This window comes from Vulpes lagopus, chromosome 1 (genome assembly GCF_018345385.1).
Source record: "Vulpes lagopus strain Blue_001 chromosome 1, ASM1834538v1, whole genome shotgun sequence".
Lineage (NCBI taxonomy): Eukaryota > Metazoa > Chordata > Mammalia > Carnivora > Canidae > Vulpes > Vulpes lagopus.
This window is the reverse complement of record NC_054824.1, coordinates 56,352,036-56,366,281: the sequence shown is the minus strand read 5'-3', so window position 1 is coordinate 56,366,281 and position 14,246 is coordinate 56,352,036. Positions and strand designations below refer to the sequence as shown.

Sequence of the window (14,246 nt, the reverse complement as noted above, 5' to 3'; positions counted from 1 at the left end):
AGGATATCATTCAGACTTACAAAAAAGAAAATGAGTTTTCCAGACAAGCAAAAATTAAAGTTGATCAGTATTAAACTAGCCTTATACGAAATACCAAAAGGACTTCTTCAAGCTGAAAAGAAATGTTGCCAATTAATAAGAAAAAAGGAAAAGAAAAATCTCACTAAAAAAAGGTAAATATATAGTAAAGGCATTGGATTAATTACTTATAAAGCTACTAAGAAGGTTAAAAGACCAAAGTAGTAACATTAACTACCATACATAAATAATTAAGGGATCACGAAATAAAAGAATGTAAAAAGTGACATGAAAAACATGAAACAGATACTACACTTGATCTTAGCCAAAAGGCCGAGAAGTGATACTCAGCCATTAGAAATGACAAATACCCACCATTTGCTTCAACGTGGATGGAACTGGAGGGTATTATGCTGAGTGAAGTAAGTCAATCGGAGAAGGACAAACATACGTTCTCATTCATTTGGGGAATATAAATAATAGTGAAAGGGAATAGAAGGGAAGGGAGAAGAAATGGGTAGGAAATATCAGAAAGGGAGACAGAACATAAAGACTCCTAACTCTGGGAAACGAACTAGGGGTGGTAGAAGGGGAGGTGGGCAGGGTTGGGGGTGAATGGGTGACGGGCACTGAGGGGGGCACTTGACGGGATGAGCACTGGGTGTTATTCTGTATGTTGGCAAATTGAACACCAATAAAAAATAAATTTATTATTAAAAAAAACATGAAACATGTAAGGGGCTAGTAAAAATAAAGAGTTTTGGAAGGTATTCCATCTAAGTTACTATCGACTTAAAGCAGACTGTTTTGTATATTGGATGATATATACAAATCTCATGGTAACCACAAGGAAAAACTAAAATACAAAAAAATAAAATAGTAAAGCAACCTAAACATATTGCTAAAGAAAGTCATCATACCATAAGGGAAGAGAGAAAAAGGAACAGAGAGGAACAATGAAATCAGCCAAATCCATTAACAAAATGGCAATAAATACATACCTATTAATACATACTTTAAATATAAATGGATTAAATGCTCCAATCAAAAGACAAAGTGGCAAAATTAATTTTTTTTGAGAAGACACATCTATATACTGCCTGTAAAAGATTTACTTCAGAAGTAAGTACACACATACACTGAAAGTGAAGGTATGAAAAAGAAAAATATTCTATGCAAATAGAAACTAAAAGAGACTTGGTATAGCTGTACTATATTAGGGAAAAATAAAAAAACAAAAACAGACTTCAAAATAAAGACTGAATTAGAAGAGTGCATTATATAATGTAATCGTAAAGGGATCAATCCATCAAGAAGATAAAATATTTGTAAATATATCTGCACTCAACATAGAAGCACCAAAAATATATAAAACAAATATTAACAGACCTAAATGCAGAAATTGACAGTGATACAGTAATAGTAGGGAACTTTCAGCCCCACTTACATCAATGGAAAGATCATTCAGACAGAAAATCAATAAGGAAACATCAGACACATTAGACCACATAGACTTAACAGATATTTATAGAACATTCCATCCAAAGCAGTTAAATACACATTTTTCTCAAGTGCACATGGAACATTCTCCAGGAGAGATCACATATTAGGCCTACAAAATGAAACTCAAATAATTAAAGAAGATTGAAATCATACCAAGCATCTTTTCTGATAATGGTATAAAACTAGAAATCTATTATAAGAGGAAAAAATGGAAAAATACAAATATATGAATATCTTTAAAATATTGTTACTAAACAACTACTAGGCCACAGAAGAAATCAAAAGAGAAACAAAAGTACCTGAAGAAAATGAAAATAGGCCATAACAATATCTATGGGATCAGGAAAAGCAGTTCTAAAAGGAAAGTTCATAGTAATATAGGCCTACTTCAAGAAATAAGAGAAGTATCAAAGATTTTAACTTTAAACCTAAAGGCTCTAGAAAAAGAGCAAACAAAGCCCGAAGATAATAGTAAAAAATAAATAAATATGAGTGGTTATAAAAGAAAAATACTAAAAATGGTCATATGAAAGATCAATGAAAGAGCTGGTTCTTTGAAAAAAGTGACAACTTTTTTTGAAAAGTGACAAACTTATCTACCTAGATTCACCAAGAATAAAAAGGAGAGTTCAAATAAACAACACCAGAAATGAAAGAGGAGAAGTTACAATTGATACCAAAGAAATACGAAAGATCCTAAGGGACGACTATGAACAATTATACTCCAAAAATACTGGACATCTTAGAAGAAATGGATAAAGTCCTAGAAATATACAATCTTCCAAGACTAAATCAGAAAGAAATAGAGAATCTGAATTGATAGATTACTAGTAAGAAGATTGAATTGGTAAACAAAAGCTCTCAGCAAACAAACCAGACCAGACAGCTTCACTGGTGAATTCTACGAAACATTTATTTTTTTTTTAATTTTTATTTATTTATGATAGTCACAGAGAGAGAGAGAGAGAGAGAGAGAGGCAGAGACATAGGCAGAGGGAGAAGCAGGCTCCATGCACCGGGAGCCTGATGTGGGATTCGATCCCGGGTCTCCAGGATCGCGCCCTGGGCCAAAGGCAAGCGCCAAACCACTGCGCCACCCAGGGATCCCTCTACAAAACATTTAAAAAAGAGTTAATATCCTTCTCAAATTTTTCCAAAAAAATGGAAGATTTGAGAAAGTCTCTGAGCTTATTTTACAAAACTAGCATTACCCTGATTCCAAAACCAGAGAAGGAAATAATAAGAAAAGAAAACTACAGGGGTGCCTGTGTGGCTCAGTTGGTTAAACGTATGCCTTTGAGGTCATGATCCTGGGATCCTGGAATTGATCTGATAGTTGGGCTCCCTGTTCAAGAGAGAATCTGCTTCTCCCTCTCCCTCTGCCACCTCCCCCTGCTCATGCTCTCTCTCTCTTTCTCAAATAAATAAAATTTTATAAAATTACAGGCCATTATCCCTGATGAATACTGGTGCAAAAATCCCCAACAAAATAATTACAAACTGGGCAGCCCAGGTGGCTCTGTGTTTTAGCACTGCCTTCAGCCCAGGGCCTGATCCTGGAGTACTGGGATCAAGTCCCAGGTTAGGCTGCCTGCATGGAGTCTGCTTTTCACTCTGCCTGTGTCTCTGCCTCTCTCTCTCTCTTTCTCTCTCTCTCTCTATGTCTCTCATGAATAAATAAATAAAATCTTAAAAAAAAACTAAATCCAACAATTCATTAAAAGGATCATACGTCACGATCAAGTGGCATTTATATCAGTAATGCAAGGATGGTTCAATGTCTATGAATCAGTGTGAAATACCACATTAACAAAATAAAAGATAAAAATCATATGATCGTCTCAGATGCAAAAAAGGCATTTGACAAAATTCAACATCCACTTATGATAACAACTCTCAACAAAGCAGGAATAAAGAAAATGTACCTCAACATAATTAAGGCCATATATGACAAATCCACAGCTAATATCATCCTTGATGGTAAAAAGCTAAAGCCTTTTCCTCTAAAATCAGGAACAAGAAAAGGATGCCCACAATTCTCACTTTTCATTCAATACAGCATTGGTGGTAAAGGAGTGGGGCTAGGCAAAATGGGTGAAGGGGATTAAGAAGTTCAAACTTCTAGGAATAAATAATTCATGGGAATGTAAAGTACAGCATGAGGAATATAGTCAATAACATTGTATTAATTTTAATTTTTAAGGTGACATGATAACTAGACTTACTGCAGTGACCATTTTGCAATGTATACAAATGTCAAATCTATCTGAACTAATATAATATTATATGCCAACTCTATCTTAATAAAAGAAAGTTCAGCTTAAGATGGAAAGAATAGTCAAATAAATATTTTATAATTAACATAACTCATAATCAGTCACATCTTTGTTTATGGCTTCTCAGCACTTCTGTGCAGTTAATTCAAATTTGCAATTAGATATTCTGTCCTAGTCATTGACTGGATCTCAAGCTTACTGAGTGTGAGCTATGTTTTCTGAGTATTTTTAAAATAGCTCATATAAATACCTGAGATTAATAAATGACTAACACTGTAATTACTTTGAATTAAATCAGTTCAGAGATACAGTTGGAAAAATAATTTTAAGGTTCAATTTCCTGTTTAAAATTACAATTAGAATACATAGTTCATCATATATAGAGAGGGCCAGATAATACATAAAGACCTTTACAAAGGGGATCAAACACAAAAGGAACCAAGTGAAGCACAAAAAGAATTAATACAAAAATTTTAAAATACCACACACACATACATGTGTGTATATATGCATTGTTTGTTACCTCATTAAGAAGAGAAAGAAACACTAATACCAAATCTACTTGGAGTCAGTAACTAGTCTGATAATGGTAGATCTTATATATTAAAAAAAATATTTGTTTTAGATGTTCTCAGTTCTCTAGGTATCTGTGACATAGTCATATATATAATCACTGTTTTTTTACAGAAAGCTTAATATGATCAGATGTGTCATTATATCATTAGTTGATTTAACTAACAATTAAATAGATATCAACCCAGGATATTTAACCAAGGACAGAATACATTTGATTAGATTATCAATTCCAATATGCTATTCAAAAAATAGTCCTCAGTCTATTAAAGTAAGAATAAAAATTTACTGTAAATATTAAAAAGCTTAATTTTAACATTCTGAATTAATTTTACATATTTGGAATTTTATGATATATGACAATCAGCTACAAATCCTATAAGCATCTAATGAATGGATATTTTACCTTATAATAATATTTTTATACTTCTTCCTCAAAATAAGACTCAAAAAAAAAAAAAAAGAAAATGTACTTCATTTTTTATTTCAAGGTAAGCAGGTTGATGTGCTGAAAAAGCATTAAATATATTTTAAGTATATAAAGGAAAAAAAGATACAGAAATATCTATTTGGGATACTAAATAGCAAGAAGTTTGGAAAAACAGTTAACATTGGACATGGGATTATCATAAACAATAATAAACAAAAAGTCATTGATTAAAGAATTACAATCAATGGTTAAACCACTGAAAATTTATGAGCAATAATATTTTAGAAATTAGATATAATACAATGATTTTCAAAAAGAATTGTTAAAATCAAATATTAAGTAATGAAAGATTATGCTAAAAAATAGAAAAATTGTACAGACAAAGAAAACAGAGTATTCTAAGATTAGTTGTGTGCATAGTTGTCAATAAATATAGATAGATTGAATGGGAAAAAAATTGCTAGTTTTTTATAATAAAATTGGAGATTTTATAAAAAAGCATTTACAAATTTTCAAAGTAATAGATTTATATTTATAGTTTTTATTTTTTGTGGAAATTGACACGTATTCTAAAATTTCTGTGAATATATAAGTGATGCAAAGTGACTAAAACATTCTTGAAAAACAAAAAAAGAGGAAAATAGGGTTCAGGAAAGGGCTTGACCACAATTCAATTGGCAAAATATATTTTAAACAATTCTAAAATTCCCTCTTAGAAAATTATAAATTCTTACCCATATCTCACACTGTACAAAATCTAAATACCTAAGCATGAAAAGTAAGCATAATCTAAATATTAAAAAATATTTAATAAAAATACATAAATAAAAATATAAAAATAAGATAGTAAGGCTTATAGAAGAAATTATAGGATAATATCCTCATGTTTTTAGGAGGACAAAAATTTATTACAAAGAATAAAAAGCATATTAGTCATTAAAGTAAAGACTGATGACTAGGACTCAATAAAGTTAAGAATGTTTGCTTATAAAATTTGTAAAATATATTCACAATATATAGTCTGTAAAAATTTTATGTAGAATATATAATTAACTTCTACAAATCAGTAAGACAAAAATAAATAATCTAATAATAAATACGGAAATATCTTGAATAGGTATTTAAAATATATTAATAGAACTGAAAGGTATATGAGAATTTATTCAGTATCTCATCTCTCAGACTGGCAATATTAGATGCTTGACAACACACTGTGTTAAAAGAGTCTGCTAGCAGCTGTGCACACCCTCATATGACTGTAAATGGTACAACTGCCATGAAGGGAAATTTAGCAACGCATAACAAAACTACAAGATCTTTATGTAGTTTTAGCTTTTGAAAATATGTTAATATCCTCCATCTTAAAAATAATTAGGGGTGCCTGGGTGGCTCAATTAGTTAAGCCTTGATTTCAGCTTAGGTCATGATCTCAGGATTGGTGAGATTAGGTCATGATCTCAGGATTGGTGAGACTGAGCCTGGTGTGGGGCTCTGCGCGAGCAGGGAAACTGCTTAAGATCCTCTTTCTCCCTCTCCCCCTTACCCCACTCTCATGCCCTCAGACTCTCTCTCTCTTTTCTCTCTCTCTCTCAAATAAACAAATAAAACGTTTAAAAAATTATATCAACAAATATGAAGTAATTTTAAAATTTGAATACAGACAAAAATAACCCTAATACTTTCAATATACACAAATAAGAAAATAACATCCAATCAATTTTTGAGACTATACATTTAGGTGGATATATTCTAAGAACAAAATATCTTAAAAATCCTGCAATTAGGGTAGCCTGGGTTGCTCAGTGGTTTAATGCCACCTTCAGCCCAGGGCCTGATTCTGGAGACCCAGGATGGAGTCCCACATCAGGCTTCCTGCATGGAGCCTGCTTCTCCCTCTGCCTGTGTCTCTGCCTCTTTCTCTCTCTGTGTCTCTCAAGAATAAATAAATAAATAAATAAAATCTTTTAAAAAATCCTGCAATTAACTTCGTTTATTTCATGTTGGTAGTAAAATTGGTGTAGTAGATCTCAAACTGTTTTCTGTGTAAAATATGGTTTAGTAAATAAATATAAGGTTCTTGAAAGTCAATTTTCTTACTATAAGAGAAGGAAGCTAGAAATAGAAAATGAAGAAATAAAAACTTTATAATAACATATTGGAATTTTGGTATCAGTATAACCTTTTTTAAGAAATGTATTTCCTAGCTCCTTGTATTGAAATACTTAGGATCTGTCACACCTCAGTGGAAATAAGTATGTGTGTTTATAAATAACATCCAATTGATTTATGAGACTATATACTTAGGTGGATATATTCTCAAAACAAAATCATCTTAAAAATCCTACAATTAACTTAGTTTCGAAACTATCTATTTATATATATATAGATATAGATATAGATATAGATAGATATAGATATAGATATAGATAGATAGATAGATCAATTTTTTATTCCAAAAATCACTTCTTAAGAGGAGCACAGTTTCTGCAAAAATGGCTTATTTCAGGTCTGGGCATGGCAAGTATAAGTTGAATCTAAAACATCATGCTGAGTCAGAAATCAGATTCAAAAATTCATATTGATGTGTCAAAAGGACACAAAAACTGGTCACATTTGTTTCTACTGGCCAAGTTTGAGACAAATTCATTATTTAAACTCATAATGAGGCATCCCTGGGTGGCGCAACGGTTTGGCGCCTGCCTTTGGCCCAGGGCGCGATCCTGGAGACCCGGGATCGAATCCCACGTCGGGCTCCCTGCAGGGAGCCTGCTTCTCCCTCTGCCTGTGTCTCTGCCTCTCTCTCTCTCTCTCTCTCTCTCTGTGTGTGTGTGTGTGACTATCATAAATAAATAAAAATTAAAAAAAATAAACTCATAATGACAGAAAGAATTAAAGTACATATATTCTTGATTTCCTAGTGATTCTTATACACAGAGAATGTGGACCTCAGACAAATGAAAATTTTTCCTTACCAAAAAAAGGAAAAATACGAATTGAAGATATACCAGAAAAACCAACATTTTCTCAAACCTCAAGTAATTTCCAGTAAATAATCAAATAGCATATTTCATGAAACTAGACTCATAATATAGTAATATTTATAGGAAAAAAATAAAGGGGCAAGAATACCTATGGCACTTGCAATGTAAAATAAATAAAGTCAAGGAGAAGAAACTATTACCAGTGTTGAACATTATCATAGCTATAACAATGAAAATAGCAAAAGCAGCATGCAGAATGTTAAAAGATCAGTTGTGTACAGAGAGAAGATATTTGAAATGATGTTATTTGAATATAATGAAATTAGATAAAATATTAGTTTTAATTAAATATAATGGATCTTTGAAAGTAAGTAAGAAAAATACAACCCATTCAATGGAAAAATTAGCAAATGATATAAGGAAAATACTCAGTAGGAGATACTTCAGAATATCTTTGAATAGCCATTTGTATGATTGGAAAGACACTATTTCCCATCAGAAATTAAATGAGTTCTTTTTAACAAAATGAAGTATCACTTCCACACATACTATAGGCATAAAAAGAGTCTGATAAACAGTTTTTACAAGGAATGATCTCAAAGTTGAACTCCCATACACTTCTGATGTGAAGTTAATTGGTCTACAATTTTTAAGGCAATTTAGCAATATCTAGCAAATCATTGTATATCCCTCTCTAAAATTTAAGTATTTTGAAATAAAGTTAGCATTTTATAACAGATTAATCAGATTAACATCATACACCTACTAATGGTATGTTCTGAGGGAAGAAACATCCCTACATAGTATTTTTATCAGAAACATTTACCCGGTGCCTAACATGAGGAAAATAATGGAAATGAACCTAAATTAAGTGGCTTCCTAAATACAAAACCTTATCCAGACTCTTTAAAAAATGTCATTGCTATTAAAGACAAAATAAAGTGGAAACAGTGATCTAGATTAGAAAAAAAGCAAAGAGGCATAACGAAATACACAAAACATAATTGGTGTGTGGATTAAAGAATAACAACTATCAAAAACATACTTGGGAAACTATAGAAACTTAAATAGGGACTGAATATTGGATAACTGTATAACAATAGTAAATTTCTTTACTATTTCTTTCTTTACTTTTATTATGATTTCATTGGAGAATGTTAAAAGAGAGTAGAACTTGCCACCTCAAAATATGTCTCTTTGGCATAGGATTTTATGCTGTTTATTTTTTTTAAATAGTAGACATAAGAAAAACTTGGAAAACAAAGTAGACACTTACATTCAAAAAGGAGATTTCCATTTTTAAGTGTGTTTATTTCTTTGTAGGAGAAAGAGAAGGATAACTAAATCTCAAGAACATTAAGGTAAAAAGCATACAAATCCTACACTTGTTTAGTGAGCTTTTCCTGTTAGTCTCCTATTACTGGCTCCACCACATCCCAACATCTATTTTTAGCTGGAGTTAGTATTTCAGGTAGTGGACTGGGTCATTTCATGGAGTTATTCAGTTTTCCTGGGTCTCCCCCATGTACACAGGAGGCATACATGTTATTAAATTTTGTTTCTTTTTCTCCTGTTAATCTTTTATTATAGAAGGATCTCAGCAAGGAACCTAGAGGGATAAAGGAAAAATTAGTTTTTCCTCCCCTAAAGGGAAAATTAGTTTTTCCTCCCCTATAGTACACTTGTTAGGAAATATCTGGCACTCACTTTCAAATGGTTCAGAAAAATTCTATCTGTATCTATGTATCCATCTGTCTATTTATCATCTGTTATTGTCAAATGACAAAATAATTTAGTGACAAGTTTTCTGTCCTTTATTTATGGGAAATAATCCATGTCAAAATGTATTAATGTTTGGTATCAGAACTGTTTGTATAAAGTGAGGACCTCATACATGGGGGAAGAGACTTAATAACACTTGAGGCAAGGAATAGAACCCAGAGAATGGGTAGAAGATCACAGGTAGAAGGTACTTGCAGTTTTTTTTGTTGTTGTTGTTATTGTTAAAGTCTTTTAAGATTTTATTCATTTATTTGAGAGAGAGAACATGCATGAGTGGGGAAAGGGGCAGAGGGAGAAGCAGACTCCCTGATGAGAAGGGAGCCTGACATGGGGCTCCATCCTAGAACCCTAGGTTCACAACCTTAGCCAAAGGCAGATGCTTAACTGACTGAGCCACTCAGGTGCCCCAAGAATGAGTTTTATAGAGAGTAAGAAGCAACATGGAAAAGGCATGATGGGCTAGGAGGTCAGGCATTTCCTTATAAAACTAGAAGTTCCTATTTTCTAGGGTAAGTTAAGATTGCAAAGGCTGAATTGAAAGATTGTGATTGGTATATGTTAGGGTTTCTTGACAGATGTATCCCTAAATATAGGCTGACTTAGGTCTAGATTTGTGATGTGAGCTGGCCCATGGGGGCAGTCTTCATTGTGTGAGTTCTGATATACAAATTAATTTTTATCTGTCTATTCTATCATCTTTCTATCTATCATGTATATATCAACACTTATATTTGGAGAGAAATAAAGCAAGCGTGGCAAAATATAAATTGTTTAATCTATGTAAAGGTATGTGGATGTTTATTGAACTACTTGAAATTTTTGGTACGTTTGAAAATTTACAAAGTAATAATCAGGAAAAAGAAAATAAAACTGAAAAGTCAATTAAAAACAACAGCAACAAAAAAGAATGAGTAAGATCCTTTATGATGAATTTCAACAAGCCTTTTGTTTCCTAAAAGAAAACTTAAAAATAAATTCAATTCTTTAAAGAGTTAATATTGTTCTTTGATTATCCAGATAGAGCTACTCGAATTATAAAATCTTTATTTCTTCTTAAGGATACAGCCATTGCTCTCAGAACAGCCAAAGCAGTCAGCTTAATCACTCAATTATGCATCCCTTTCAGATTCATGGAGCATGTAACACCTCCCCTTATTGAGCCATTTCTAATTTTAAAACTCTTGAATATAAGAATTCTGGATGAGCTTATTGGCTGCTCATTGATTTATCTCAAAGTTGTTCACAAGCTGAAGGTAAAACTATCAGGGAGCTTATTAGGTTTGACAATGCTAATTCAAAAACAGCAGGCAGGCATTTTCATACAGTGGCCGTGTCTTTGTTTGAGTGGAAATAGAGTCTTTTAAAGTCATTACATAATTTACTCCCAACTTTGCTTTTCCTGTCCAGAGTGCTATTGAATGGGTGAAATATATTTTATAAATGTTGAGGCTCACATAAGAAAGAGAAGGTGATGGAAATAAAAGATGATAGGAACAAAAGAAATAAATGACTTAAACAAAAGTAAAGGTGTATTTACTAAGAGGAAAATTGAACTTCCCTTAACACCAAGTTAACTTGTTCTACCATGAAGATATTCTTTTAGATACCCCTATATCACCAGGCAGCCATCTCTTTCTCTTCCTTATTAACACGGTCCTTGGAAAGTCCTCATCCCCAAGGAAGATGGTAGAATAAGAGGACTCTGTGCTCACCTCATTCCATGCATACAACTAGATAACACTCACATCAGTGTAAATAACCCCCCAAATGACCCAAAGACTGAAAAACAAGCTCCACACCTGAAGGCAGAGAAGAGGACACATTGAAGAGGGCAGAAGAGTGAAGATGGAGAGAGGAGCGAAACAGACCATAGCTGTCCATGGGAGTGGGAGGAGGTGGCAGTGAGCACAGAGAAGGGCAAGACAATGGGTTATCACACCAGAGAGCCTGCATGAAGACCCATAATATTAGACCAATCCCATAATTTTAGGCTTTGGATTAATAGGGCTGAATTTCATGAGTTCTTACAACCAGTAATCAAAAACTTGCAACAAACAAAAAGTCCAGGACCAGATGGCTTCAGAGGGGAATTCTACTAAATATTTAGAGAAGAATTAACACCTGTTCTCCTCAAAATATTCCAAAAAATAGATGATGGAAAACTTCCAAATTCATTCAAGGTAATGCTATCATTACCCTGATTCCAAAACCAGTTAAAAACACCACAGAAGAAAAGAATTACAAGTCAATATCTCTGATGAACATAGATGCAAAAATCCTCATCAAAATGTTAGCAAACTGAATTCAACAATATATGAAAACTGTCTTCCACAATCAAGTGGGATTTATTCTTGGGATGCAAGTTTGGTTCAATAATCATGAATCAATCAATATGACACATCACATCAAGAGAAAGGATAAAAATCACATGAACATTTGAAAAGACATAGGAAAAGCATTTGACAATATACGTTTATTCTAAGTAAATACCTTAACCAGAGTAGATTTAGAGGAAAGCATACCTCAAAATAATAAAAGCTTTATATGAAAAACCATAGCTAATGTCATACTCAATAGTGAAAAACTGAGACCTTTTTTCCCTAAGGTCTGAAACAAGACAAGTATATCCTACCCTCACCACTTTTATTCCACATAGCACTGGAAGTCCTAGCCACAGCAATTGGACAAGAAAAAGGAATAAAAGGCATCCAAGTAGATAAGGAAGAAGCAAAATTTTACTACTTGTAAATGGTATGATATACAGAAAACCCTAAAAACTCCACCAAAAAACTACAAGAACTGATAAGTGAATTCAGTAAGGTTTCAGGATGTAAAATCAATATATAGAAATCTAGTACATTTCTATACACCAATAATGAAGTAGCAGAAAGAGAAATTAAGCAAACAATTCCATTTACAATTATACCAAAAATAATAAGATGCCTAGGAATAAGCTCAACCAAGGGAGTGAAACACTCAACCAACTAAGCCACCCAGTTGCCCCAGCAACCTATAGATTTAATGCAATCCCAATCAAAATATCAACATCATTTTTCTCAGAACTAGAAGAAAGAATCCTAAAATTTATATGGAACCATAAAAGACTCTGAATAATCAAAACAATTTTGAATCATAAAAACAAAGCTGGAGGTATAACAATTCTAGTCTTCAAGTTATATTACAAAGCTATAGTACTTAAGACAGTATGGTACTGGCACAAAAATAGACACATAGATCAATGGAACAGAAAAGAGAACCCAGAAATAAATCCACAATTATATGGTCCGTTATTCTGAAGCAAAAGAGGAAAGAATATGCAATGTGAATAAAGCAGTCTTTTCAACAAATAGTGCTCGGAAAGCTGAACAGCAACATGCAAAAGAATGAAACTGGTCCACTTTCTTATTTCACACATAAAAATAAATTCAAAATGGATTACAGACCTGAATGTAATACCTGAAACTATAAAAATCCTAGAAGAGAGCACAAGCAGTAATTTCTCTGACACTGGGTTAACAAATCTTTCTATACATGTCTCCTGAGGCAAGAGAAACAAAAGCAATAATAATCTATTGGGACCACATCAAATTAAAAATCTTCTGCACAGCATAAGAAACAACAAACCTATAAGACAACTTACTGAATGGAGAATATATTTTCAAATGACATGTCCAATAAAGGATACACACCCAAAATATATAAAGAACTTACATAACTCAACACCCCCCAAAAACATGTAAGCCAATACCAAAATGGACAGAAGACATTTTTTTAAAGAAGACATCTCAATGGCCAACAGACATATGAGAAGATGCTCAACATCATTCATCAACAAGGAAATGCAAATCAAAACTACAATGAGATATCACCTCCACCTGCCAGAGTGGCTAAAAACAAAACACAACACACAAGAAACAATAAGTGTTGGCAAAGATGTGGAGAAATAGGAAACTTCGTGTCCTGTTAATGAGAACGCAAAGTGGTATAGCCACTGTTTCTCAAAAAATTAAAAATATAATTACTAATTACTTTATGATTCAGGAATTGTACTACTGGGTACTGACCCCCAAAATACAAAAACATTAACTAGAAGGGATATATGAGCTTCACTGTTTACTGCAGTATTTACAATAGCCAAACTATGGAAGCAGTCTAAGTGTCCATCGATAGATGAATGGATAAAGAAAATGTGGTATATGTATACAATAGAATATTATTCATCCACAAAAAGAATTAATCGTTGCCATTCGCAACAACATGGATGGATCTAAAGAGTGTAATATTAAGTGAAATAAGTCAGAGGGATAAATATCCTATGATTTCACTCACGTGGAATGTAAGAAACAAAACAAAGGGAAAAAGAGAGAGAAAGAGACAAACCAAGAAACAGACTCTTAACTACAGAGAACAAACTGATGGTTACCAGAGGGGAAGTGGGTGGGAGGATGAAAGAAATAGGTGAAGGAGATTAAGGGTATAGTTAACATTGATGAACTCTGAATGAAATGAAACCATTGAATTACTATATTGTACATCTGAAAGTAATATAATACTTTATGTTAGCTACTTAGAATTTAAAAAAAAAAATAAGACAATAAAAAAATAATTTTAAAAAATTGTCCTTGTAAGTGACCTTGATGGTTCCAGATTATTTAGTGGCAGATTCTACTCTTTAGAATATTT

General features: G+C 32.6%; 1 pseudogene; it reads right to left on the bottom strand.

Moving 5' to 3' along the window:
- Window positions 1-271: 271 nt before the first annotated feature.
- Window positions 272-363, bottom strand: LOC121475441 (annotated as a pseudogene).
- Between the last annotated feature and the right edge of the window lie 13,883 nt (window positions 364-14,246).